This window comes from Anomalospiza imberbis, chromosome 3 (genome assembly GCF_031753505.1).
Source record: "Anomalospiza imberbis isolate Cuckoo-Finch-1a 21T00152 chromosome 3, ASM3175350v1, whole genome shotgun sequence".
NCBI lineage: Eukaryota > Metazoa > Chordata > Aves > Passeriformes > Viduidae > Anomalospiza > Anomalospiza imberbis.
Genome location: NC_089683.1, coordinates 70,602,510 through 70,630,273, shown reverse-complemented (window position 1 = coordinate 70,630,273; position 27,764 = coordinate 70,602,510). Strand labels below are relative to the sequence as shown.

The 27,764-nt window shown below is 46.6% G+C and overlaps 1 long non-coding RNA gene across 1 annotated transcript; it reads left to right on the top strand.

Annotated features, from left to right (window-relative positions):
* Nucleotides 1-12,181: 12,181 nt before the first annotated feature.
* LOC137471034 (uncharacterized) lies at nucleotides 12,182-18,703 on the top strand. The gene is made up of 4 exons (XR_010997366.1): nucleotides 12,182-12,583; nucleotides 13,122-14,599; nucleotides 15,029-15,114; nucleotides 18,484-18,703. It is a non-coding gene; the product is annotated as an uncharacterized lncRNA (long non-coding RNA).
* Nucleotides 18,704-27,764: the final 9,061 nt, after the last annotated feature.

Genomic DNA, 27,764 nt, shown 5'->3' with positions numbered 1-27,764 from the left:
CTACCTACTCCACAGGGAAGTCCTGAGGATTCATTACTTAATGTAAAGCGGCTAGAAGATGAAAACCTGCATGTAAGTGCCAAGCATTATTGCAGTTACCAGATTTAGCTTCAATTTTTTCAGACTTGCTTTCCTCTTTGAAATGAGAAAGAGTGGTCCTTTTAGTTGACCAAGATTAGTGTTCTGTACTACATTTCCTATAGAAGTGGGAAGGTGCCCTGGGAATATGAAAGGAAAGGAGAAAAATGTGTCCCTTTGGATCCCAATCTACCTTTCACATCCTCTCAGGAAATTGTTTTGAAAGTGTCCAACGCTTGGTGCAATATGCTGCAGTCACAAGGTAAATTTTACTCTTTCAAGAATATTTTATGAGTCCCAGGAATAAATCATCTCTAGTAGGGATGGTGAAACATAATGTTAAGAGTCTGTGATATTCCTCAGAGGTAAAGAAATTATTCTAAGTTTTTCCCCAATTTGTTCGTGAAACTTTAACAAGAAAATACCAAAAGCTGTTCTGGCACATGGCTGGGATATGTACATCAAGAAAAGCCAAGGAGAGTGTTTCAATTCACCAAATTATTTCCTTCAGTCTCAAATGATTTAAATGTTTGATTTTAAGCAACAGTTCTGGTATGGCAAACTGCTTTCATGGCAAGGCAATCAACATAATGCTTGGTCAGCATCTTTAAACAGACTGGCATAATTGTGTGATAGAAGGCGGGAGGACTGGTCATCCTAACATGAGCTAGGCTGAAACTACAATCTGCAGTATATGGACACAGCAAACAAAAGGACCAATTCAGCATTTTCAAATGCTGAGATTATTGGAAACAAAGGAAACAATTTTGTCACCCCAGGAAAAAAAAAAAAAAAGTCCTTTTATGATTGTTCTGAAAAAGCTCCCTGCCATGAACCGCTGCCACTCCTAAGAATTCAAAACATGCACATGGCTCTGCTTCCAGCTTCATTAATATGAGATTTTGGCACTGCAGGAGCACCTCCTGTGTGTACTGGATCTGTATCTGGCATAAGCACACCAGTATGTTTCTGTTGAATTAGTCAGAAAACATGATGTGGTGTTTATGCCAGTTTTATGCTGACTGGAGGACAGACGTTACCTGATTCAGTTCAGTGTCTGTCAGAGTGTGTCAAACATATCTGAACCAGCATAGTAAGTCTGTGCTTGTCCAGTGCTTGGCTGCTCATGGCTATGATGTCCTGGTCCAGCACAGAATACTTTTTAGGCCAGATTTTTATTTTTTAGATGAAACTATGATTTAAGACATACAGTGCAGTTACATGCTTTGCTTATATTAGCTAAGATGTTCTGCCCCTTTAGTGGTTTAGTTGCCATATTACCATAATAGAAATTATATAATTCCAGAGAAAAAACTCTCCTTTGATGTTTACTCCCAGGCTTCAGGCTTCTTAGTGAATGCAGGAATTTTCAGGTGCCTCCTGAATGTAAAACACTCATGTCTCTCTTCAATAAGTAAATGAAAGGCACCAAGTTAACGGGAAAAAAGCATGTAAAGAAAAGGACTATTAGATCAGAAGAGAAATCTACAATCTTCTGCTTTTCTCACTTCCCATTGACTGGGGACTAGGACCAAGCCACTTGGCACTCTGAGTTGCTCCACTTTCAACAAATATTGGTCAAATCCTGCAGGATCAGAGCCAGCTTTGAGACATGCTGGCAAGAGGATTCTGCTAGGATCCTCCCTTCCTCATCATCCCTCCCAAGCAGAACAGAGTAATTTGCAGCAAAGTGGGTGGGGACGGCTCAGAAATCTTTGAGCCCCTACAGCTTACCCAGGCGACACAGAGGCCAGCCACATGTACACTGGGGATGTCAGTGTCCCAGCTATTTTCTAGAAACAATTCCCTCTGAAGGGAGCAGTCCTTCAGACAAAGCCTTATGACACATCTGGGTGACTTTTAGGCTCTTTTCCTTTTCTTCTAATTACTTAGTCATGGAACCCAGAATAATTAGCATAAGTGGTCAAAAGAGCCACAGAAACAAAATGCCTCTTGGGACATTGCAACACAATGCTGAACTAGTAAAAAGAAACTTCATTAACCTAAGAACAGCGTGAGGCTCTTTGTTTCACCTACTTTCTCCTGCGTTTCTGTCTTATTATTCCTCCTTCCACATCTGACTTTTTCTGTTTTCTCCATGTAATTCTCTCCTGCCTTGGTTTGCATTCCCTCTTCTAAAAACAATTTTCTTCGCTTGTTCATTATGTTATGCCCTTTCTTTACACTATGGTTTTGGCTACATCTCTAATTTTTTCTCTTGTCATCACCAGTTATTCCTGGCCATTGTCAGCCTCAGTTTCTTTGGTCTGGCTCTTTAGGTTTCCACTGCTCTTCTCTCTACTTCACTTCTCCCTATCTGATGTTTACTCTTTTTTCATATTTGCATCCTTGAGGAAATTAAGTTCTTTCACCTTGAATCTTACGAATTCTTATTCCCCATTCTTGCAGTCCTTCCCTTTCTTACACTGTGTGTTATTCTTATTCCCTCAGCCCTACTGCCCTGCAAACTTTCTGTAGTTTTACCCATTAGCTACTCAGCAAAACGTCATTGACAAGCTATGGATGTCACTACAGCCACAGGAGCCACAGCCATGGGAGTGATGTTTACAGAAGCAAGACTGGGCTGAAAAGAAGCTCTGCTTGTGCACAAGCTAACCCATGGAGAGTTATTAGTTTGGCTTATCAGAGGGTGGGTCAGCAGACAGGAAAATCCCAAGCTTATCTGTTTGTCCTTTGCATAGTTATGCCTGTTTTGTCATTGTTACTAATCCTTCTCCACTTTCCCAAAGAATGTTGTGGGTGCTGCACAGATCAAGGGCTGCTGGTTGCCCCTTCCCTTGTCCCTCATGGAAGTGGGGAGGGTTACTGTGGCCAAAAGCATGCAGTAGCAGAGCCAGATCCCCTCTTCCACTTATGTTGGTATGCAGCTTGGAGTCGCGTCAGCCCTTTGGATGAGATGTTCTTTCTGTGGCTGGAAATTGCATCAGAAGTTCATCGCAGAGGACAGCTGAGCCACCAGGCAGCAGCCAGCAGTGCCTGTTAGGGTGCTTTTGCACTCCTTTTCTGAGCTTTATCCAGGTAGTTGCCTGCTGCACTTCCAGGTGATCCACAGGAAGGACAGCCAGGAGCAGCCCGATTGCTGGCCATGTAGAAATAGTGCACAATGTGTTTGTAAGTTGCTGTGATGAATACCCTCTGCTCATGGCCAGCCTTCACACTAAATTCTCTCTTCACAGTGAAAAAGTCTAGAAACTACTCAGACTAACTCATTCCCAAGGGTACCATCACTAAGTCAACAAAGTTACAGTATAAATGCATGTGTCCCATTGTTAGGGGTGGGAGAGGCAAAACTGACAGGAGTTTGTCAGGAACACCCACAAAGATCCCTAGACACAAAGCAACCGAGTTTAAAGATCCAAAGGCCACTGTCTTGCAACAACAGCAGCCAAGCACAGTCAAGCAACAAATGAACATTTGCTTTTCTGCTTCATATCCTTCCCAGTCCTTTCCTTAAGAAACGCGGAGGATTAATAATTTTGGCCGCAGAGCCTGAGTTCACTCAAACACATATGAAACCGGCAAACAATACCCCCATTAAACGCATCGAGAGGCTCAGAGACTGGAACAACTCACCTCCAAGAGCTTCACCCAAGTCCCACAGGAAGGCTACAACGGAGCCAGAAATAGAGCCCAGACCTCCTGACTCCAAGCCCTGGGCCCTAACAAAAACACCAGCTTCCCTCCACCAACCCTCTGTTCATACACTACATTGACCAGACTGGAAAAGGCATTCAAAATAAATAAAACCTGCTTCTTGCGCCAAGTTTTAAAAAACATTTTCTTGTCATGGCTGGTTATTTTTCTCCTGCTAGACATTAGGCAGTCTCCACGAGAGAGACAACTCTCCTTTCTTCTCCAGGAAACACAGTTGTCTCCCACATGTTGCACTCAATGTAGCTCAGAGAAATGTTTTAGGAAATACCCCCTAATTCAGTGAAATTGTTAGCTTGGCAGTGGCATGCTGGAATCAGGACTGAAAGGTTGCCTTGGAGCTTTTTTTGCATTTTTCCTTTTTAAAGTGCACAGGAGAGCTCAAGCTTCAGACGGGCTGCTGAGGAAGACAGAAACTCATGTTACATAGGAAGGATTTGGCAGGTCTGAACAGAGAAATTTCCAGAAGTGTTTGCGTGGCAAGAGCTCTGTGCCAATCCACATTTTTTAGCTATTCTGGCTGTATGCCCAGCCGAAAAGAAAGTCTTGTATCTCCATGCAGTTCACTGGCTTCCCTGAGGAGTTTCCATACTGCATGGCAACATTGGATAATCTCATTTGCGGGCCAGAAAAACTCCTGCTACTTACACTGTTACTAAATACCAGATGTGCTTAATAAAGAGTAAGTGGAGCCAAACCTAGGGTAATCACATAACCTATCATTAGCATTTTCTAAAAACAAAAAAATGCCATTGGAACAGCAGATTACTGTTTTGCTTTGTTTGCTTTACGCCCTGTTACGGGAACCCCTGGGGTGCTGGGAAGGGAGCACGGCAGGAGCAGACAGCTCTGGCACGGCTGATGACATTGTTTACAATCACACCCCTGCACATCTGAAACATGTGTGAGAAAGTAAAGGCTAAGCAGATTTCGCTGTGCTGGCGAGGGAGAGGACGATTGCAACAGGAAGTCTACGCCACCAAGAAAGTGCTGGAGTCTCATGTTTCTTCATTCCGGGGAGGTGGCTGGGAAGGGGGGATGCAGAAAGGGCGGCGTGAGTTTGGTCTTTCACGATACGTACAGCCCCAGGTCCCTGGTGCGCAGGAATACAGGAGTGGACCTTGTTCCCTGAAATTTAATGACGGCCCAAATCCTCCAAGCCTATTTAAAATACATTTTTGTGTGAGTCAGGGGGCCAGTCCCCACAAAAAAATGTGTGTGCACATTTATTATGGATTTAAATGGATGTTGCACATGTGCATATCTGATGCTGAACAGACCCTTGAGGGAAATAGCTAAATCTCAGCGATGGCGAGTGAATTCTTCTGTGACAGGCTGTTAAGAGGAGGGGGACAGATGCACCGTGGTATCTGGAGCCCCCTGTGCCCTGGGCAGTGGAGGTACAGAGAGCAGGGAGTCACCCAGGTGTGAGACAGGCAAGACCTCCCCGAAATGAAACATGAGTGAAAATTCTTGCTTCACCCACAGCTGTCTCTGCAACTGACAAGGGAGAATGGACTTAAATGACTAGAAAGAGGGCTTTTTTTATTTATTTCAGTGTCCACTAAATGGAAGAGAAGCCTGGCAAATGCATGCAGACCAGGTCGTTGCAAGGCCACCCTTCACAGGTCTGCTTGCTCGGGCTGTGTGGAAAGCAAGATAAGAGGACGGGAACAGGGACAAGTCCAGGCCTTGCTTGTTTTGTACGCAGAGGGGAAGGCAGGGAGTGGGAGCAGTGAGTCACTCTCACCACACAACAGCCCCGAGCAGTGCCACTGCTCTAGGCCCTCCAGGTAAACTCTGACCCAAGTCAGTAGGAGTTGCAACTATGCAGAGCTGGGATATCTGATGCCAGGAGCTGTGCCAAGGGCACGGGGTGAGGAAGTCACAGTAGGTGTCAGCCTGCCACAGTCCAGGAGCAGGAGGGCGGCCACAGCCCAGTGCTCACACGGCTCCCAGTGTGACTGACCCCCAGTGTTTTCCAAAGCCTGGATACAAGCAGAGAAAAGCCAGCAGGCCAGGGAAATGCAGTGGTCTTGCTGCTGCTAGCCCACTGCTTGTGCCATCCCTGCTTGGCCCGTTCATTGTGTGGGCACCCTGTGCAAGGTGGTGCCCACACTCCACGTTTCCCCAGGAGCCCAGCAGCGCTGGTCCCAAAGGCTGTGCAGCGTGTCAGCGAGCAGCACGGCTGCCCATACTGCCCATACTGCCCCTGGGCCAAAGAGATGGCACAGCCCTGCTTCCTGGCATGGGAGCCAGCTGCACAGTGGCAGTGATGGAGCAGCTGGTCCTGCTCAGGCCAGGCTTTTGCCTGATGTAGGTATTGCTTGGCTGGCCCTTAGCCAGAGGCTCAGGGCAGCAGATGACTCAGGGCACCAAAACAGCCATGTCCCCACCAGCTATTCTGTCTGCTCCGCAGTGCTGGGTCCTGGGCTTGCTGCTGTCACCACTCAGAGGTCAGGCTGAGGAGGATGTGGTTAGGCTGCTGAGGCGGTGAAACTCTAGGGCACTTGTGTCCTGCCACACAAGGTCCTCCCCTTTCTAGCTCCACCCTTCCCCTTGTCCCATGGCCAGAGTGGTCCTGGCTGCTCAGCCTCCAGATGGAAAGACTTGGTTTCACCTGTGCTAATGTGCAGCCCCAAAACATCCTGCAGTATTCCAATCTTGTTGCTGGCACCATTCCTGTCTTTGTCACCATGATGTCTTGGGTGCTTCTGGAGCATTGAGGGAGCAGTCTGTTACTTGGCAGCCAGAACAGGAATAAGAGGCCTCCTTCACCCACAGGTGCAGGCACAGAGTGACCAAATTTCCCAAACTAAAAACCTGGGACAAAAGTGATGTAGCCAGCAGCTCACTCCTTCAGTCTGCCCACTCCTTGTCAGACAGAAGGCTTTGTATCAGTGCAGCTGCTGGTTCGGGGAAGCCTCACCCCACCAGCTGTGGGTGGTGTGCAAGAGAGCCAGGAGAAAATTAGGTAGCTGCTGCCCATTCCTGTATCACTGTTTCCACTTGAAAGTTTAAGGAGCTTATAAAGTCGGGAAATGGCAGAGAGGAGCAGCTAATCAGCTGCATAAAGCCACTCCCTCCTTCCTCTCACTGTGGTCAGGGTCTCCCAGCCTTTGCCCACCCTGCCAGATGCCTCCAGTTAGCTGCTCCCCTCTTTGCCTACCCCCAGGAGGCTGAGGGAATACCCAGGCAAGGCTCCTTGACTGCGAGGATCCAGGCACCTCCACGCACCCCACCAGGTCTGTCCCCTTCCTCTCTGCACTGCATAGGCCACTCCAGTTTGTGGACAAACCAACAACATGTTCTCCTACAGCTGTTTCCAGGAGTTCAGCAACTGCACTGATCTTTGGAATTTGGTTTGATTGTTGGGTTGTGAAGGGGTGCCCATCAGATGGTCCTGGAAATGAACACCTAACCCCATTCCTATCTGGCAGCAGGAAGGAAAGGCTCCTGCCAAGCAGTCACAAGGCACGGCACAAACAGACTCCTTCACTGCCCCACCAGGTAACAAAGTCCATCGCCAGTAGGAGACTTCAGTCTGCAAAGTGGAGCTCATGAGCTTTATAGTGTTGGGATGCATGTGAGGTTTATATTGTCTGTCGCGGCCAAGCAGAACTGGAGCAACACTTGGCAAGGCATTGCACAGGTCTGAACTGTGGGGCAATCCTTGACCTGAAGAGCTATCTCAAGAGAGACAATAAAGACAATAAAAGGAACAAGGAAGCAGAGGAGACAAAAAAAGAATTTGCAAATATCACAGTAGTGGCATGATCCATGTGAAAAGAGATGGAGTTTAAGATCTTAATTAGGAAAGAGCTAATGAAGAGGTATGAGAAGGACAAGAGCAGGAAAGAGCAGGGAGGGCAGATGAAATGAGACTGAGAAGAAGGCAAAGGAGAAAGGGAAGGAAACTCTGGCAGGTCCTGTTACACCTTTTTTTGTTCACCAGCAGGCAAGATATAGGGAAAAGGACATGAAACATCACATGCAGTAATGATGCAGAGGGTGACTGCTTCATCCTTCATTTCTTGCACTGGTAAACCTAAGCTGACTCTGTCTTTCCCCCTGTCACGGGGCTGCCGTGTCTGTTAAAACAACCTCTCCTAGATCACATCAATCAGAGACAAATTTGGACAAGTAGGCAACACAATGTCAGGGAGCAACCACAATGTAATGCACACAGGAAAGGTCTGTTAGAGCTCTCCAGCACATTGACAGCTTTTATCTTATCTGTTGCTAGGAGGGACAAGGAGCTGGAGGGACAGTGAAGGTCAATCAAGCGAGCTCAGAACAAGGGAATAACTGATTACATTGAAGGACATCACGTTTGCAATTAAGGCTGAGTTCCAAAAGTGTGAGGGAAGTAAGCTGTTTCTCTTCCCCAGTTCAGCGTAAGGAAGACTCCCCTACTACCATAACCAACAACCGTGTGGAAGTGCTGTTCCCCTTCCTACATGCCCACCAGGTTCTGAATGAGGGAGGATGAGCAATAAGCCTGCGGGTATTTACAAGAAAAAGACTTAGCGCAGAGTGTTTCTGGGCACAGCTCTATTGCCAGTAAAAAGCATGATGAGAAGCATACTTCCTTTGATGAAGCCTCATTTGAGTGGTTTATGGGTAAAGGTGAATCTAATATATATCATATTTGTCTGATGGCAAACAGAGTGCCCTTGTGAAATCCATCTGACTAGATATTCTGAGAAAATCTTCATTAAACATCTTTGAATCATTCCATTGTTGTCAGGGTTTCAGCTGGAAATTGTTCTGGATGCAAAGGAATGGCAGACACTAATGGCTTATTTCTTATTAAACGCTTTGGGTTTAGGAACTTAAAGGATATGCAGATACTTTTCTCATTTGCAGCTTCATGTGAAGCAAAATACTAGATGAAGATAACCAAAGCAACTTGCCTTTTGCTTGAGAAGTACAGACACAGCTTATTGCTATGTTAAAAAAAATGCGTGAAAATATGTGAGAAGTGCTTTTGACCCTCTGTAAGAGAATTGCTCTATCACTGATCCATATTAGTAGGCCTTGAAATGCAACTGCTGTGGGCCAAAGAGAAAGGTATACACCAGAGAGCTTATGTCACAGAGAGAGACTCACTGTATCTGGCTTAACCACCCAACTCTGTTGCTGATGTCCTATCATTTTATCCATCTTTCTTGGTTTAGCACAGCAATTTCAGAGCATCAAAACAAATTGATTGCTTGTGGGTTTAGAGTTAGGTCCTCTGCTGGATGGCCCTTAAATCCTCTCATCAAAAATGGCAAGCATAAGATGCCCTTCCTGACGGCTTCAGCCTGAAAAGAGCAGTTTCATGCTCCAGGGAGCTGCTGAAAAGATACAAAGGCTGTATCTGCTGGACACCCTCTCTTGTCACCTCTGCTCATGAGCAAAGCTTTGCCAGTTATCTCCCAGTGTTCACCAGAGAGGGGAAAAAGTAATCACAGCTTTCTTGATTTAGTCCCCCCCCCAGAGGACTTTCATCTGCATAGGGCCACATGACCGTGTCCCTGCTATCCCAGCCTGCTGTCAGTTCAGCCTTCTCTCACTTCATTTTCTCGGCTGCTAAGTGATGCTGAAGTCACATTCAGAGCATGAGTTGCAGTGAAACAGGGGACTAATACACTGACATGAGAACCTCTGTGGAAACACCAAAATCATGAAAGGTATGATGTAAAACTGGCTTAGGTGCTTGAGTACTGTGTCTGCAAGTCACAAAACTGTGATGTTGGCCTACAGCCAGTGGTAGGAAACTTGACAGTGCAAGCTACACAAGATCAGGTCCAGACCCCCCCCCCCCAAGACCCCTCCCATACCTCCAGGTGCAGGTTAAAGCTCTTCATCCCTGCTGCATCCCAGCCAGTTCTTGTCTTTTCCCTTGCACATGTGACTTTTAAGACAACCAGGAACAAGCAGAGATGCTACAGCCATTGCTCTTGTCCCCCAGCTCTCTGTCTCAGCCACACTTGCCACTCTCCACTCAAAGGAAGTGAGGTCTGATCACGGTGGGCATTTTGGGGGTAATGTGTTAAAAAAGCTGCTTCACCATTCTCATCCTGGGCTTCCCCTTGCCACTTGCCTTACCTGCAGTTAGGACTGTACTAACTGTGACTCCCTGGGAGATGGCTGCTAGTGCTAGAGTGCCAGCAGACACACTTCCTCAGCTACCCATGTCCCTTCAGCATCCTGTTGGGAGGCTCAGGAGCTTCATCTCATCAGTGGGGCTCCTCTTCCCTTCCCCACATTTCTGCCATGGTCTCTCAGCTATAACACTGCTACAAAAAATTTTGTAGCATGGCCCAGGCACCATGAGATGAGCTCCTTGCAGCTTTCCAGAGTATTAATAGTGAGTGGCAATTCTGCAAGATTTGGTCCAGGTATAGGCAGCTGTTCTCAACTAGCCACATGGCTATGGCTGAAGCCCAAACAGGGAGCAAAGTATCTGACACCGAGCAAGCTGTTGGAGGTACAGCAAGGGACCACCCAAGCCCTCAGCTTTTAGCATGTGAGGATTTTGACCTTGGGGGAGAGGAGGAAGTGATTTTCCAGTGTTACTGAGAGGAATGGAGGCAGACAGCTGTTGGGATCTCCCAGTATCACACAAAAAATGTATTACATGATCAGGAATAAATGCACATTTACTAATTCCCAGACCCGTGGCAGCCATTGTACTGGTTCCTGCCCAGTATGGGCCATCAGGCTTCATTCAGCCTTTTGAAATAACACGTAGCTATTTATAGATGCTGCCTGCATTACTCCAAGGAGCAGCATCTTGCTATATTTTACAAACTCACTCCAAGTTTCCTTCAGTATCGTGCCAACACAGGGTGAATTTCTGAGAGTAATCTTCCCTCCTTTTTCCCAGAACACAGAACATCTGCGACTACTGAGATATCATCTTGTGGCATTGGCTGAATTTTTTTTTTTTTTTTAATGAGTTTGTGTATAACAACTTCATGATGTTTTTCCTGGGAGGATAACTGTCTCATCTAAAACCTTGTCTCACATATTCCTTTATGGAGGACATTTTATGCTAAAGTTCTCGAAAGAATTTCCTTTTGTGCTCTGTCCCCACCTTTCTCTGTTAAATTCTTCTCAAATATCTCTCTGATGCTTAACCTCCAGGTTGCCCTATTCAACAAACCAAAGCAAAATGCTGGTTTGAATAAGCTCAGGATACATAGATGTAATTTCTGAATATTAGCAGGCCACATGATACTACCAACTTTATTTGATCCCATTTGCTGAAGCAGCCTGAATTTCTCAGGGGCAGGTTTTTTTAATCCTGGTTCATTATTGTTCAAACCCATCAAGTAAATGGCTGTGGAGCGGAAGCTTGAATGGGCTTGTTTAATAGGAAAAGTCATTCATCTGCAGCATAGCAGCTCTGCAGCAAGGCTATCTTCCCTCTTCTGCTTCTTACTGGGTCTGCATCAGCATCAGCGCTGTTAAACCCTGGTAGGGAAATGCTGGGGAGAGTAGATCTTTGACTTACACTAACTGCTTTTGTTCACTGCAAGAAATCCTTTCCAAAGTAAACAGTCTGATTGTTTTTACAGGTCAGCTGGCTATTTTAAATTTATTTCTCATGTATCACTTGGTACTGCTGAGGAAACTGGCCCCATGGCAAGCTGTGCTCTTTATCTGAGGCAGCCTCCCACTCAGGCCCCAAATTGTAACCTTGGGATCTGTTGATGCTACATTTGCAGCTCCCTACAGGTCTTATCACTGCTGCTATGGAAAGCCAAGATAGGCTGTGGAACCATGGCACCTGCCAGTTTTGGAAAACTAGCCCTAAGGTGTTGGGATGGGCATGACCCTGTGGGCTAGGAGCTGCACTGATCTTCTTTGCCCTCCTGACTTCTGCCATGTTTGAATTAAGAGTCAGACCCTGAAATGGCCTGAACTGGTGCATGGAAATTCAGTGGTAATGGCAGATGAAGTTCTGGCATTCAAACCTGTATTTTTTTACATAAATCTTGCTATTTTTTCCCAGCCTTTGGCTTTGCAGCAATGCCGGGAAAGTGCCCGGGCTGTGTTTCCCCTGTGAAAGCACAAATGTAAGGTATTTTTGCTGGACACTTGCACCAAAGATGTGTTCAAGGCAGAAAGCTGCTGGTATTGGTCACAGTGCCATTTGTGCACCGACCAATGCACGTGGGGCCCCGGCCTGTCCCCTGCTCCCTGCCTGCTAAAACCCAACTGAAACTCATTACATACCAGGAATACCAGCATCCCCACAAAGCCTGTGCTGGGTGGAGGAGGAGGCTCTCCCTCTCTCCCTTTTTTCCTTTCCGCCCAGCTTGGATAGTTCTTTGGCAGAGCCCCAGGACTTGGAAGGGGGGAGGAGAGGGGGGCTTGGGAGGGCAGCAACTTCCCGAGCTTACCCACGGCCTCATTTTGATGGGCTCTACTGCCTGCTCATTTCCACTTCACAGATGCTGCTGAGCTCTGCCACGGAGAGACAAATCCCAGAAGGGGAAGGGAGCGTGGTGGGGAGGGAAGAGATGAAAGCAGAAAAGAGCTGCATTTATTAAGCTGTTTTTCTTTCAGTGAAAAGAAGCATTTATCAGTGATTTCATATGTCATGTGAGATGTGGCTCCCTGCCAATTTCTAAGGATGCAAACAAGGCACTGACATCATACACTAAATATAGAGCAGTTCTTGCTTTAGGTGAATAAATAATGCAGATGCAAAAGCCCAGGTTTTCAGTTACACATTCATTACCATCCGTCTGTCAGGTTCTCATCATCAGGAGAAAAACGTCCAACTCCAGCAAGGAGTGACAGGTGAAGAATGCAAAACAACTGCAGACAATAGGTGATTAAGCAGAATTTCCTTGTTCTCTGCTTTTTTTCCCCTTACAGCTACATTTCATTTCAGCAGTAATCCATGGTGCAGCTTTTCTAGCACAGCTCTGCTGCCTCCCTCCTTTTCCCTTCAAGCCAAGCTGGAGTGACAAGCCTGGGTGGGGAGAGCCTGAACAATGAACACAGCCAAAATGTGGAAACTTCCCCAGGCACTTAGCAAGGGAAAAAAAGCAGAAGAAAGAAAATGGCCCAAAAAAAATATAAAAGCCTCTGATCAGACTGTGCAAGCAGTAAAGCAGCAGCATCCCCCAGCAAAGCAGTTTTCTGTGCCCTGTCGGAGAGAGGTTTTAATTATGGTCTTCCAATGCTAATCATTCTTGACTCCTCTGTTGGTTGGGTTTTTTTTAAGGCACCCATTTTAACAACCATACAAGCAAACCTGTAACTGGTTCCACAGCATATTATTTTAGCTCTCAGAAAGCCCTCCAGGAAGGATTACAATTGGTAATAAAGCTGAATCAATAACTTTCTCCCTTCTCCTCCTTCAGATCAAAGGCCCTGAGCAGGAGGAAGCATCCCCAGCCCATGCTTTCTGGGGGAGAACAGAGACAGGAGAGTGGGAAACAAGAAGACAATGCGCCATCAAAGCTGCCGCAAGGTGTTGGATCAATGACAACATCTGCATGAGGGTCTGGGCTACAATAGAAGATGTTACCATGGAAACAGGTGCAAAAGCATCAGGCGGGAAGAAGCAGGCAATGATGAAAGGTGAGAAAGAGGGAGAGAGTATTTTTAGCTCCCTTAGGAGGAATGCTATAAAATGACATCACCCTATCTCATTATTTGCACCCGTGCTGTACAACACATTGTGGCACCTGCCCCAGACTGCTAAATGGGAAAATGTTATTATGGATGTGCATTATAAATACTGCACTGAAACTTGAGCTTGGGAGTTATTAGACATCACTATTTTGTAATAAAGGAGAGCATTTAATACATTGTGCTATAGAGATTCACTGTACAGTGTAAGATGCATCATGTCTAGGGTTTTAATATTCTCAGAAAGTAATTATGACTCATCCTTTTATTGTTATTAAGAAGCAGAGTGAAAATAATTTTACACATTTGATACACCACACATCAACAAGCCTTTTACACTGGAGAAACATGGCCTAATTTTCCAGAGCTCTGAGTGCCAACATGTTCTGAGTGAATGTGGTGGCAGTCATAGGTGCTCAGCACTGCCAAAAATCCAGCCATCTGTGTCACATGTGAATGAAGCCTCATTAATCTCAAAAATACAAAGTATACGTTTCACTGCCTGTGCTCAGCTCCTTTGGAAGGGCCAGACCCCTTTTGCAGTTAAGGCCCAGTAAATACCCATAACATCTGCTGAAGCCCTGATTCCAGGCAGGGAAAAAATTCTGGCTGTCAGACATCACTCCTGGCTGCCAAACAGAGGGGAAAATCTCCAACCTGGGGAGTTGAAACAATCTAGGGCTCATCTGCCTTGCGCCAAGAGGTGGGTGCCCACAGCTCACCACACTAGAGAGGCTGGAATCACTATTCCTGTCACGCTGCTCACAGTGAAGTCGGAAGGACAAACCCAGAGGAATGTGTGTTCCTTGTGACTGCAGGACTCTGAGCCCCGGAGCTCGCAGCCCTGGAATAACTATCGATAAATGCCGCGCTCAGCTAGAGCGTGTCGGGGGCACTGGGGCCGGTCACTGGAGATAGGCAGGGACTGAAATTCCCAACCCGTGCTGCTACCCAGCAGTGCTGCCAAAACAGCGGTGGGTGAGTGACAGGGCTTGCCCTGGCTTTTGCCCTGTGCACAGTGGAGCACGTGGGCACTCAGCCATTTGTTTTCGCAGTTCGGCCGGATCCTGCGTCAGCAGGCCAGAGCAGGAGCGGGTGACCGGGGTGGCGCCAGGCACCGATGCCAAGGGTGTAGGGCAGGCGGTGGAGCGTGGCCTGGCTGCAAGGAGCCAGCCAGGCTGATGTCATGCTGTAGCCCTCCTCCTTGGTGAGCTAAATATACCCTCCCTGCGCCCCACCGCCTGTCCCAGCAGCAGGGGCGGGCTGGGGGCAGCAGCGAGAGGCTGGGGGCACAGCTGAAGCCCTGGCCTCGCCTGCCCTGCCATAAAAGGCACTGGTGCACAACCCAGCCAGCTGGGGAAACAGAGCAAGAAATAGCTCAGGGACCATGGTGGGTGACAAGAAACACGAGCAAGCCAGGGAGTTAGCACCTAGCGGCAGGCAGAGGGGGCTTACAAGCAAGGACAACTGGTAGCAAAACCCGATTTTCTTTTTGGTTTGTTTTTTTTACCATGCAGTCACAATAAACAGTCTTCTCTCTGTTTGAGCTATCTTTCCCACCAGAAGATCTGACTCTTTAACTATATAATAGTGAAATGTACAGAATGTATGAATGCTACTTCTGACCCATCTTTAGGGGGAGAAGACGAAGGTTATCCAACACAGCACAGCTCAGGCTGCCAAAGGTCCCATAGGGTACATCTACAAAGAAGGGTAGAAAAGGTGAGTGAATTTAGCTGAACCTGAAATTACAACACCTGAAAACATTTTGTTTCCTAGTCTAAAAGCAGCCTTCTTGATCCAACATCCCTGAGTCTATTGTACCTAGTGCTTATAATGATTAACCAGACCATGCCTGAAACAGCAACCTTTCTTTATTATATCACTGGCTAACTTCAACTATTCTGCACATCAGCTTCACTCAGCTTAACCTCACCCCCATTTCCTAGTTAAGCTAATGCCCAGCAAAATGCTGAATTGCTTCTGCTTTCTTCCTGGCACCTCTATTTTGGCATTTCTCATTTTATTTTTGAGGAAGGAGGTTACTGTTCTACATCTTACAGTATTAGTGCTGGATATAAATGAAACAATATTTCATGTGACTTATCATACAATTTGTCTTATATGTTAGCTTTGGCACTGCCAGCATTGTAGTCATGCCAGTAGAGAAACTTTGATCTGAGTATAAAACTCAGCCAGGCTTGATGTAGGGTTGTAGAAAATAATTTCAAATATGAAAAATCTGACCTGTGCTTTTTGGAGATACAAATGCTATTGATACCCTAACTATCACATTATATAGCAGGAATGATCTCTCTGCTGAAATCAAGTACCATTTTAGGACAACATTAGGAGTCACTCTGGGCACGTGTGGAATTCACCAGACACATTTTGGGCACTGCCCCAATCTGAATCACTGCAGTTGTGGATATGTAAGGCTCAAGAGACCATCCAACACCTCTTCCCCACCCCTTCCCTCTCTTTCTAGCTGATATCCCCGACTGATATGTGTTTAACCTTTTGAAAATATTTTGGTGACAGGAACAGCCCTCAGCTAGGGCTCACCTCACTTGCTGGTTACAGCAGTTACAGCATGTATTTCTCTAGCTGCTCACTCTGACTGAGAAAGAGCTCAACTTCTCTGCCTACATGAAAACTAGTTGATCTAATGGCAATCCTTAGATATTTGACATGCTACCACATCTGCCCTCATCCTCCAGTTAGCCATCCTGAACAAACCAGTTCTTTCAATCTCTCCTTGTAAGCCAGGTCTTCCAGGCTACCATCATGCCTCTCTCTGTTCCACGCTCACCTGCATCATCCCTGGACCAGCAGGATGCTGTTCTCTGCCCGGCTCTGTCTTGATGAGGGAGAAATGGTGATTTCCCCAAAGCCACATCTGGCATGACCTCTGGCACCTCCCACCTGGCCCCTTCCCCATTCCATATCTCTGTCTTCTGCCTTGCCACTTGCCCAGACCCACCCTGCTCTGCTGCTGCCAGCCTGGCGCTTCTCCACAGCATCATTCTGTGTTTGAGTCCTCCTTCTAAGTATGTGCTGAGCACTCCCCTGTATTGAATTTCAGTTTATTGATCTCAGATAGTTTCTCCCATTTGCCAAGACCACTTCGACTTCCAGCCCTACAAAGTGCTTGCAAATTGTGCTTCCCCACCTGGAGGAACTCACAGATTTTACAGTGTACTTTCTATTCCATTACGCTCTTCATTAACAATACAAATAATAGCAGCACTATCCAGCACTGTCTGCTTTCTTGCTGCTCTCCCTTCCCTTCAACCTCTCTAGGTACCAGGGCAGTGAGCACTCTTGCCCAAGAGACAGAAAAGACATGGGCTTGCCACCTGAGTGGCACCTGGGTAACAGCAGTACCCTGAAAACAGGGAGTAATGCACATTGTCCCATGCCCAGCCTCTTGTTGCTACCAGCATCAAGGCATTAGGGCCTCTTGCCTCCATCTTCAGCCAAAAAACTGCTCCCATGTGCAGTGTGCACCCATGGGAGTGTTGAACCACAAGCTTGCAGCTAGAAGACAAGAGAGGATTGGCTTGGCTCAGCAGGACTGCCGAAGGTCAGACCACTAGAAATGTTTACTGAGCTAGTTTGTGCAGCTTCAGCTCATGCTTGCCAAGGACCCAGCTGAACAATTAAAGGAAATATCAGTTCAGTCGCAGGTTGCAGCACACTCATAGCCCTGCCTTCAATGAATAAAATAAATAATTCACACTGATTCTCTAATCAACCCAATCCTCAGAGGTGTAAATTATGCTGGCAGGTGTATAATCAGTGAAGTTTCCAAATTAACCTAAAAAACCCCAAAGAACCCTCTGAGTCTCTCAACATTGGCTGAGCTGAGCAAAGGCTGTCTAAAACAAGTGCAACACAAAACTGGGTGGCAGCGACTGTGCCTTGCAAAACCTGATAGAAAAACAACCATCCTGGAACCTAGAGCTTTGGTTCAAAAGGATGATGCTCCAACCTGGGCTATCCTTTCCTTGCTGACCCTGCCCAGATGCTCAGGGCATGCCTTGTTTGCATGGAAATCCTATTAGGATCCTGCACCTCTGCAGGAGCATCTTAGGAAAGGTCCTAATCCTTTCAGCCAGCAGCCCTGTAGGCAGGAAATACCCCATAGCACATGACTATGAATAAACACAGAGTGCAGGGGTATGGCCATCAGTTGATGTCACCCTCTATTAAATGCACCCCTGACAGCAGCGTCAGTCTGGCTGTTGGGTGGAAGGGGACAACAGCTGGACAGTCTCAGCTTGATTTTGTCTTCTCACTACTTCTGTGATGGGAAACGCCACTTTTCCTTGAAGAAGTGAAGGTGGCTGCTGTGTAACAGCTCCCAGCAGACAGCCAGTGTTTTTCACCCACTGACCCAGGTCTGCAAAGGAATTTGGAACCACTTTATAAATTCTCTATAGAGATGTGGGTTGAAATAATTTACTGGTGTAGACTGAGTAACAAAAAAAGAGATGCCAGGATTCTAAATGCAGCATTTGGAGCTGATAGAGCAAAGCAGTGAAACAAAGCAGCAAAACCTCAGTTAAAAGCATATTTCCTGCTCAACCTGGGGGGACAAAGAGTGTTTGGATGGGCCCCAGCCTACTGTTTTATGTAGCCACTGTTTTATTGTGTAAAATAAAAATAAAATGGATTCCAGCAAATAATGGTAAATATTTGATGATATAATTACGTCTTATTAATGCAATGTTCTTTCTTTTGCAAGTTAAATTTTCACAAGAATTCATCACCCATTTAATTTTTATTATTTAGGCCATGAGTATGTCACAGATGTTTGTTATGTACTTTCATAACCATTTGATTAATATTAAATGTTTAAAATAAAAACTCCATTTATATTTCAGTTATAATGGCCCTATGAAAATATTACAAATACAAGTTGGTATTTATGGCCCACATTAGCTCTTAGTACTACTTTTGATATTTTTATTGCTGTGCAGGACATGCACAGTTCATTACATATGAAAAATAGTTTAATTTTCAGGAGCTTTGTAATGACCCATAAACTGAAGAATTTTCCTTGCCATGCCACACAAACCCTCTCAGCTCCCCTGATTGCGCCTCTTTTATCCTGAAGAAGGCAGACCCGAGGAAGGCACAAATCTACCCTATTTATATGTATGGCTGTAGGAGAGGATCTCTTAAAAAGCATGAATGCAGGAGATACAAGGTTTGAAAGTCCTCAAATACACAGCTCCTCTTCATCCAAATGTACAGCTACGGACTATGACTGGGCAGGAGTCGGGGCAGAGCATTAGCTATCAGGAGTTATCTGCTGGGTTTGCAAGGCATCTGTCATACCTGTTGGATGTGGTAATGAACTGAACCCTCTCTTTTTGGCAGTTACCGCGCTCACAAGAAAGCTCCTTCTGGCCACTTAAAGCGCATGGCTGCTGTGGATTTCAGCCTCCAAAAATGCCCAGGAGCAGGCTCCCTTGCAGCATCAGGAGCAGATTAGGTTTTCTACTCCAGTAGCTCAGGGAATTTCAAGTGCATCAGCGTTTTTCAGAAGGATTAAAGAGAGTGGCAGAGCACTGGAACGTGCCGCTCAGGGAGGTCATGGAGTCTCCTTGTCTGGAGACATTCAAAACCCACCTGGATGCATTCCTGTGTCACCTACTCAAGGTGACACTGCTGTGACAGGAGGGTTGGACTAGATGATGGACCAGATGTCCCTTCCAACCCAAAGGTTCTGTGATTCTGTGAAGTTGCTGCAATGGTGGGTCTATACAGCAGTAGTATGCGCCTCACCTGGGTGAAGTCAATGAATGGTGCCAGGCTTTAGAAAGTTAAACAGTCCTCCTAAATATTCTCCACTCCTCTGTTTCTGAAAGGCTGCCAGACAGCCATCCTACCTCTGTAGTGGGTAGGGCCCCCTGCCATTTGGAGTTTGCTAGGCAGAGTCAGCAGACACAGCTACCAACAAAAGGTGTGAATTCTCCTCAGAAGCTGCTGAAGTGACATTTCAAACAAGCACAGAAAATGCTCCTGAAGGTGCAGTGGTTTAAGTACCATAGGTAAAAGCAGTAGTATCCTCCTGCACCACCAGCACATGCTCTCCAGAGCTCAGCCTGTTTCTCATTTTAGTTCCTCAGTTTCTGGGTGTGTATCAGGAATGGCTTTTCACTGAACTGAAACCTCTCATTTCAGGTAATGTTTAGCAAAACATTTTCTTCCTGAGGCTGGTTTGGGAACTTTTGGGCTATGAAAGGTAGAGCGTGCAGAGGTCTTCATGTGCTGCTTCCACCCCTTCCCTCTCTCAGCCACATGCCCATGCTGTCTGCCTCCACATGTGAAGATCACTGGAGGAACACAAGCTGTGTGTGGCCATCACCTTGTCGTTGCAGCCCACTGTGGGCTGCTAGGTTTGAGGAAGTGAATTCAGACCTGAGTTTGCCGAGGTACAGGAGCCAGGACCCCATTTCTAAGTGCTGTTGAAACCCCTGCTGGGGGCAGGGACCTTCTCTTACTGCCAGAACAGGATGTACTTTGTTTTCTTCCAAAACTGCCATCTCAGAAACCAGGAAGGAAGCAGTGCCCAGCAGTACCCAGGGTGGGGCTGGTGGCTGTGACCTGGCTAGCAGGGCCCCGGGAAGGAGGTTTGTGCCCCCTCACCCCCAACACTGCTCTCCACTCACTGGGCTGCTGTTTCCATTTAGTGCAAAACACTCCATGTTTCTCAGCCACCATCATAAAACTTAGGTTAGAGGGTGTCAAAGTGGGAGACTTGATTAATTTGTTTTGTAGGTAACAGCTGCCATGGAAAATAAAAGGCTCTTTGGCCCCTGGGTCCCATTGTGCATCTCTGCTAAACTGAAGGGAAGCCTTCCTCCCTTGAAAAACTGTGCTTCCCTTCAGCTGCTGGGTTTCGGAATCTTTGGAAAGAAACACAATTCTGGTACGAAAACCATCAGCAAGAGCCTGGGACAACAACTGAATTACGCTGTTAAAAATACTCAATCCTTTGAATGAACTGAAAACATTATTTCTTACATACTAGGAGATAAGATGCAGCTGCGTTATCAGCTTCAGTGAGGGCTAGACAGTGCACAGGCACAATGTACAAAGACAAGAGCAGGAGGAATGAAGCCCATTGAGTCCCTTTGCCCTATATCATTCCCAAAGTGCAGAGCCCAGCTGTTTCCGGAGGTGTTGCCATGCTGGGCTCTGCAGCAGCCAAGGCCATTGGGCCCTGTGAGCCTTGTTTGTTTCTGGAAACTGAAATGTCTCAGCTTCCAAATCATGACAGGAGATGCTGCTTTACTTAGGATTGAAATTTGAGCCAAAATCTATTCCTGGCAATGACTTGAAGGTCATGCACCAGTAAAGAGTTCCTACCCCAATGGTATGTGCTGTTAGACAGATGCGGCTGTTGCTCTTTCTCTGACAGTGACAGATTTTAGGCCACCCTTTCATGGGTGTGTTTGTTTTCTCCTCCAGTCTGCATTGCTCTCCTAATCTGTGCCCCCAACTCAAGTTTCACTTGCTTGTGCCCTCCCCAAAGGGATGTGATTAAGCACAGCTAGTGCAGAACTTTACAGTAACAGCAAATACCTTTGTGCCTGCAGAGTTCACCAGCAATGAAATGGCAATGTGACTTTGCAAGCATGCCTTGCATCGCTTCTCATCTTCATATCCCCTGAGGCGAGCAATGGTGTTCACACACAGCCCTTGCACCTGTCACAGGAGCTGGGGACAGCCTAGGGGACTCAGAAGTGGAAGCTAGTCAGCAGACCCATGAAAAGTGTCCATGGAGACATGTCCTATCCCTGTCCTTTCCCAGCTGGTAGGATGCAGCACTGCACCCGAACCTCTGAGGTGGCTGTGAGGAGCACAGCTCTGCTTTGCAGCGCTAAGGGTCTGGCTCCCTTTCTTGAGAACACAACAGGTATTCTTTACGCAGCTTGGTCTTCACACTGCAGAGGAGTTCAGGCTCCCACAATAGACAGGTATTTTATTACCAGATTCCATTCCTCCTCACTATTCTGTGGAATAACACACTCATCGTGCAGAATAGAGAGGCATAAAGCTCCCAAAGGGGTTGCACTGCTGCCCCCACCCACCCATCTCACACCACTCTGGTGCCTCTGCATCTCAAGATGATTTTTTTTAAGGCAGCTCTCTGTGGCTGTTTGGCATATAAGGAGACATCAGTAAGAAACGAAGAAAGCTGAGTATTATGAATGGTAGCCACAGGATGGGCAAGTCAATCAGGGCTAAATTGGGAGTAAGGAAAGAGGAGCCTGGTGTACTACTTATCCCTATGGTCAAAGCTGGATTACAGCAAACAGTTGCTTGTATTTATAAACTTCCCAACACCCTGCTGCGCCTGAAGAAGAGGAGAGAGGAAGGATCACAAGACCCTCACTGACTGGGGCTTGGGAAAGGAAGTCTCTGAAATATGAATGCTGGACATTCTCTTCCCCTCCCCCCAGGGTGAAGATTTTCCACAGTGTCACTCCTGCTGTCACTCACAGTGGGAGCACCCTGGTGGTCTGATCTTCGTTCCCCAACCCTCAGGAGAGTTTTTCATGTTCCCAGAGACCCAACCTGAAGGGAGGCAGGGAGAAATCTGCTCCTCTGGTCCCTGTCCCTTACCCCCTGCTGCCTCCAAGGGCTGGTGGAGCTAATTAATTTACTATTAATACAGTCCTTTTCAGTGTGGGTCTGTGTTTATGTTTACTTTCAGGAGCTAGAGATGGTACAGATGGCTAATTTGTTTGTTCGGTATTGTTCTTTCTAGCTGCCTAGAGCTGTTTTTGTACTTCTGTATTTGTCATGGTTACTGCATACTCAAAATCTCAAGTGCCTCTTTTCCTGTGTGATGGAAAGCTCACTGAGTACCAGCTGAAAAGTCATGACTGTTTAGAAGGATTCTCTCTTTTGTCCCTTTGTCCGGCACTACCCCCCAATGCCTTTGTTTAGGTGGGGTGCTCTGGAAGGCAGACAGCCAGCTACAGTCTGGAGGTTCCCAGAACATCCAGAAAACACGGACAATGGGCTTTTCCCTCGCTCTGAGAGCCTCCAAAGTGAGTCACCTTCCATGCTGGTAAGCAAGGAAATCGGGCAGGGACAACTAGTGCTGCTTTGCAAGAGAAATGGTGGTGTGGAGGAAAGCAGCTGCATTTGATCACACAGTATTGCTGCCCAGTTGCTGCTGGTGGGAAGAACAAGCCTGCTGATTAGCATTCCCAAGAATACAATTAGGAGACGAGGCTATTTTCAGCAGCGTCCCCTCTCAAGGCTTGTAAAGACACAAGCGCAAAGAAGCCCGGAGTAGGCGCTTCCTTCTCCGCAGGCACTGGATGGCTTATATTAGCACAATGCTCCAAATCCCCTGTAAGTCCTCCCAGAAAGGGAGAGTAAATATAGTTTGTCAAACAGTTATCTTTAGCACACTGTCTCGTCTGCCAGCATGGATCTTTCTGCATGACCTCTTGCTAAGTCAGGGCAATTTCTTCTCGTTCGCTTACTCCTGCCTGCAATGCCATTCCTGGAGGGGAACCAGGGCTCCCTAGGGCTGGAGGGGGAGACTGTGTCCACCCACTCCTTGCTGACCAGCCTCTGTACAGACCTAGCTGGATTATTGACCTCTAAACCCAGTTTTTTCCCATATGCTTTAAAGGCCAAAAAAAAAAAAAAAAAAAAAAAACAAAAAAAAAAAAAAAAAAAAAAAAAACCTGGGTTGGAAGATCACACAAAAGGAGGGTGAAAGGAAAGAGAGCTGGCTCTGCTGGGGATCCCCTCTGAACTCCAGCAGGCAAGGGACATGCTGAGTCCACACCTCTGCAACAGATTCTCTGTGATGATGGGCTGGTGATGGAAGAAGAAACACAGGGAGGTCTCGCAGGGTCTAAAACCAGCCCTACTTCACACTGCTGCTTAGACAGCAGTCTCTCCCTGCCCAGCCTCACTTTGGCACCACTTCTCTTGTGCCACTGCTCATGCACACACACACAGGTCTCCACCAAGCCACGCTGCCTGTGACGTGCCAGCTGCACCTGCGGTAGCGTAAGCACAATGAGGATGGTGGGCAAGTCCCACCTTTGGAGGTTTGCTCAGCCTGGGACGATTGTGGCTGGCTCATGAGTGGGGCTCTGGCAAGGCTGGCACATCACAAGGCAGCAACCCTTTTGAGCTGAGAAGGGAATATGTGGGAAACGGGGCCCCACGCACTAGCAGGCACCTTTGCCTGCAAGATGAAGAGCATCCTTTTTTATAGCAAAGAAAAAAGAGTGAAGGATCAGAGCTGACTGCAGCTCTGGCCACCCACCAGCTGCCCCAAAAATTGGGGCACTGCAGCAGGGGGAACCCCCTGCCCCTGGGCCTGTAGTCCCTGCCCCACTACAAGGCAGCCCCCTCACAGCAAGCAGCTATCTGGAAAACTTGATAGCACCCAGCAGCCAAAAACACCTGATCCAGGACAGGTCATGGCTATACCAGAAAGTCAGGCAGAGTTTGCCTTCCCTGGAGCAGGGAGAAGGCAGGCAGCCACAGCATGCTGTGTCCATCGGAGCACTGGGTTTCACAGCAAGTCTCCTGTGCCCATTGCAGTGGGCAGTGATGTGCCTCTGCACAAAATTCCATATGTCTGAGCCACTAATTCTCAAACAAATCATTTCCTTTTTATTAATCTCAGTGGAGTCTCATCTCTTCAGGATACTGCCACAGGCAAATGGTGTAACACAAAGCTCAGAGACTCCACTGTAATGAAAAGGGGGAGATTAGAAAGTTAATGGCCCCAGCTGCTACTATAAGCTTTACTCTCCAGGCTGCACTCAGTTGGAGAGGCATCATATTGCAGCTCCTTCCCCTGTGCCACTCTCTACATGGTTGGGGAACTCTCCAGAACAAGAACAACATCATTTTGTTGCCGTCTGCCAGACAGAGAAACCGAACCGTGTTCTTTCATCAGGAGGCCCCTGCCTCCTTCTGCACTACTGAACAGAGCTCTTCCTAACTCAGCAAGGCCAGGTGCCTGTCTCTGCTGTGCTGCTGTACATGTACAGCAATGTCAGCCTGGGGGAAGGGAGGCCAGTGTGGGGCCTGGTGAGCTGCTGCTTATCCCACAGGTGATAGGGACCAGCTGTCCCATGGGGTGGCTACGTTTAATAGTGCTCTGGGGATGGAGAGATGCAGAGATGGAGAGTGAACCCAGATGTGGCTGAGCACCAGGAAGGGGATAGCCACCCCCACCCCTGATCCTGACAATGTTTGCATCCAAGAACTCACAAAATTCTTTCCCATTAAGACACTGCTAAGGAGACGGCAACGGTAATAAATGGCTTCAAGAAATTCTCACAGCCTTTCCTATTTATTATAAAACAGTGAGATGCCAGTACCAATGAGCAAAGTCTTAAAACACTTGTGAGATTCTACTTGGAAGCATGATGTTTTTCCCTTGTTATTCATGAACAAGGATTGTATTTCCCAGGTAAATTAACTTGAAAAACATTTCTAAAGTTAGTTTAAGTGTGAATTTTTCAACAAAATTTCCTGCTTGTTTTTCAAAAGGCAAATTAAACTTGCAGTGACAACAAAACCACTTTTGCTTTTACTTGAAGGGAAACAAATGCTGTGGAGCAAAGGCAGACCAGTGGATCAAGTCCTTTACTCCTTCAATTCTGCATTTCCTTCTGATTATTCTGAAATGTAGCCAGGACATGCCCAGCATGGAGACAAAAGCCCTGCAATGCTGGGGACAGGACCCAGCATTTTATTTGGCCAATCATTGGCCACCCTCTGCCCCTTTCCTTCCCAGTTTTTCTGAAGGCATAGTTGTGAAAATGTTGAGAATGGAGAAATTTTGCTCTGCTCAGGTCCAGATTGCTCTTCTGCAATCCCACAAAGTACCCTGAAAGAACCAATACAACCAATACAAAGTACCCTGAAAGAATCAACATTTCTTCTGAATTATTTATAGTTTATGGAAATTATAATAACATAGAAATCTGCAATGATTTAATTAATTATGGATAAGTAACAAGGTAATGCTAGCAATACATTTAACTGAAAAACCTATTTATAACGAAATGATTTCTTATAAATAATTAAAGCAAATCTGTCTGTGTCGTAACTCATAATTTACATTTAAGTCCTGATTCTTCTCGCATTTCTGGTGAAACTTTACTCATTGGAATGCTCCCATGGAGCTGATGAAGTCAATGACAGAGCTGTTGGCAGGATGGAATCCAGTTTAGAATTATTCCAAAAGTTGCTTTTTCTGTTTTGTTTTTTAAACTAAGGGTCAGCAATTCAGTCCCTAAAAGATGAGCTTTGCTTTTTCCTTGGTGAGGAAATTCACCTTAATTTGCCTTTCTTAACCCCGTTTTAAAAGCAAATGAAGCCCAGATGACACTGTTTCACAAGTAATGCTTACCATTTCCTTAAACCACTCTTGCCTGACAGCAATTTGGACCTGACTGATGCACTTGTGGGTACCATGGCAAAGACCAAAACTTGGTTACTGAGCAGAGATGGGAGAAAGGGCACCTCAAGGAGTATGGCATGTATCAGCTAAACAAGTGGGATCAAATTCAGGCTGCCTTCACCAGCCTCTCTCTGGTGAATATTTTAGTGAACTTGAGGATTACAAGATGTCCCTATTCCATTTTGTCCCTTTTCAGGAAGGTGACAGTAAAGAACCACCCTTTCCATTTACTGCGAGTTCAGTGAAACACTCACTTCAAGTATCTTGGCATCTCTCAATAGGCAAGAGTTGAGCCTCAAGGAGTGCAGGGTTTCAGTCCAGGCCCTGTTGTCAGCTTTCCTGGATGGTCCTCAGAAGTTTACAAACTTGAGAATCTCTGGGCTCCAAAAGGTATCCCACTCAGGGAGATACTGGTGGCAGCCTGCTGGACTCCAGAAGTGCTCCAAGGACCTTACATTAGACCAACCAGCATAGGGTTGTGAGATGACTGGCTTCAGTAATCAACAAATTTCCATCCTGAACACAACCTGGGTCAGTAATTACTGGAATTTTCTAAAGTCCAGTAATAATGATAGCATTCCACACTGGCTACAATTCAGGTAAGGAAAATTCCAGGGCTGTCAGGGAATAACTGATTATTCCTGCTCTTTTCACCACCCTGGCCATGCAAGAGTTCCTGGTACAATTAAGGGATGCTTCATTGGCCAACTCTTTATACAGAGCCCAAGGCCTGATAGGAATCCCTTAGATCACAAAGTGCTCCAGAAGAACAGGGGTGAATGCACCATCACAGTCAGCAAGAAATGGGCACAGAGTGTCTTTAGAGCTCCTTGGAGAGAGCTTAAACAAACCCTGAGGTCAGATACAGTGAGAAGGGTCAATACAGCTGAGACCCAGGCACCTCTGAAGGCTCTCCCACCAGGAAGGTGCCCCTTGGCAGCAGGGGAAGGGAAAAGGTGAGCTGGCAGGGCTGGTGCTCCTGTCCCTCTGCAGCCAAGGAGCAGCTAAAAAAGGAACCCAGAAGCTTTCCTACACAAACCACATTTATTGGTGTTGTTCCCGTGCTTCATGGATTGTCATCCATCAAAAGCAACACTGAAATTGGCACTCCTCACAGAAAAGGAAGGGATCCACCCCAAAACACTAAATGTCAGGAAACTTTTGTGACACAGGATAAAGAAACACACACTGCCACTGCAATTCAAAATGTTCCTGCTCGGAAGATAACCAGGAAGCAGCATGGCTGGTTCACACCTTCCACAAGAGCCAGGACCACACAAAACCCCCAGAGCCCTTGTTACGAGCCCTCCCAGAGGGGTGGCCAGAGGCCAAATGACTAATCACCCAGAGTGCACCACCATTCCCAGAAAGTCTTACTAGCTGGAGAGCCTCCCCATTAATAAGCAGATTTCAGGAAATACCCCAATTGTGCAGGAAAGAAGCTGAAATCAGTCATCCACATTCACAAGTTAATTTTAACATGGTCAGACAAGTGGGTCTGGACAAAGAGCCACAGTAACTCAAAGAAGCAGAACTGGTAAGATAAAATAACCATTTGGATTATAAACACATTAATTGGGAGCATAAAGAAGCTGGTTCAGTTAAGGGCACAGGTTATTTGTCTCTCCAAAGCAAAGCAGAGGGCTTACACAAATGGAAGAGCTCTCATCATGAAAGTAAACATCAAAATACTAATTAAAAAGCACATCTAAACATGTTTATCATGGCTTGTATCCTCCAAGAAAAGCAGAATGGATGTCTAAGCAGAATTTTTGAACTAGTTAGAGGAAGTTAAAGCCCCAGCTGGGCCCATCCAGTCCCCTTCTTTTCCAGGTGCAGGGAAGCCCATACCCAGTGCCGTTACTGCATGATGTGTTGTGTTGCCCAGAGTTAATAA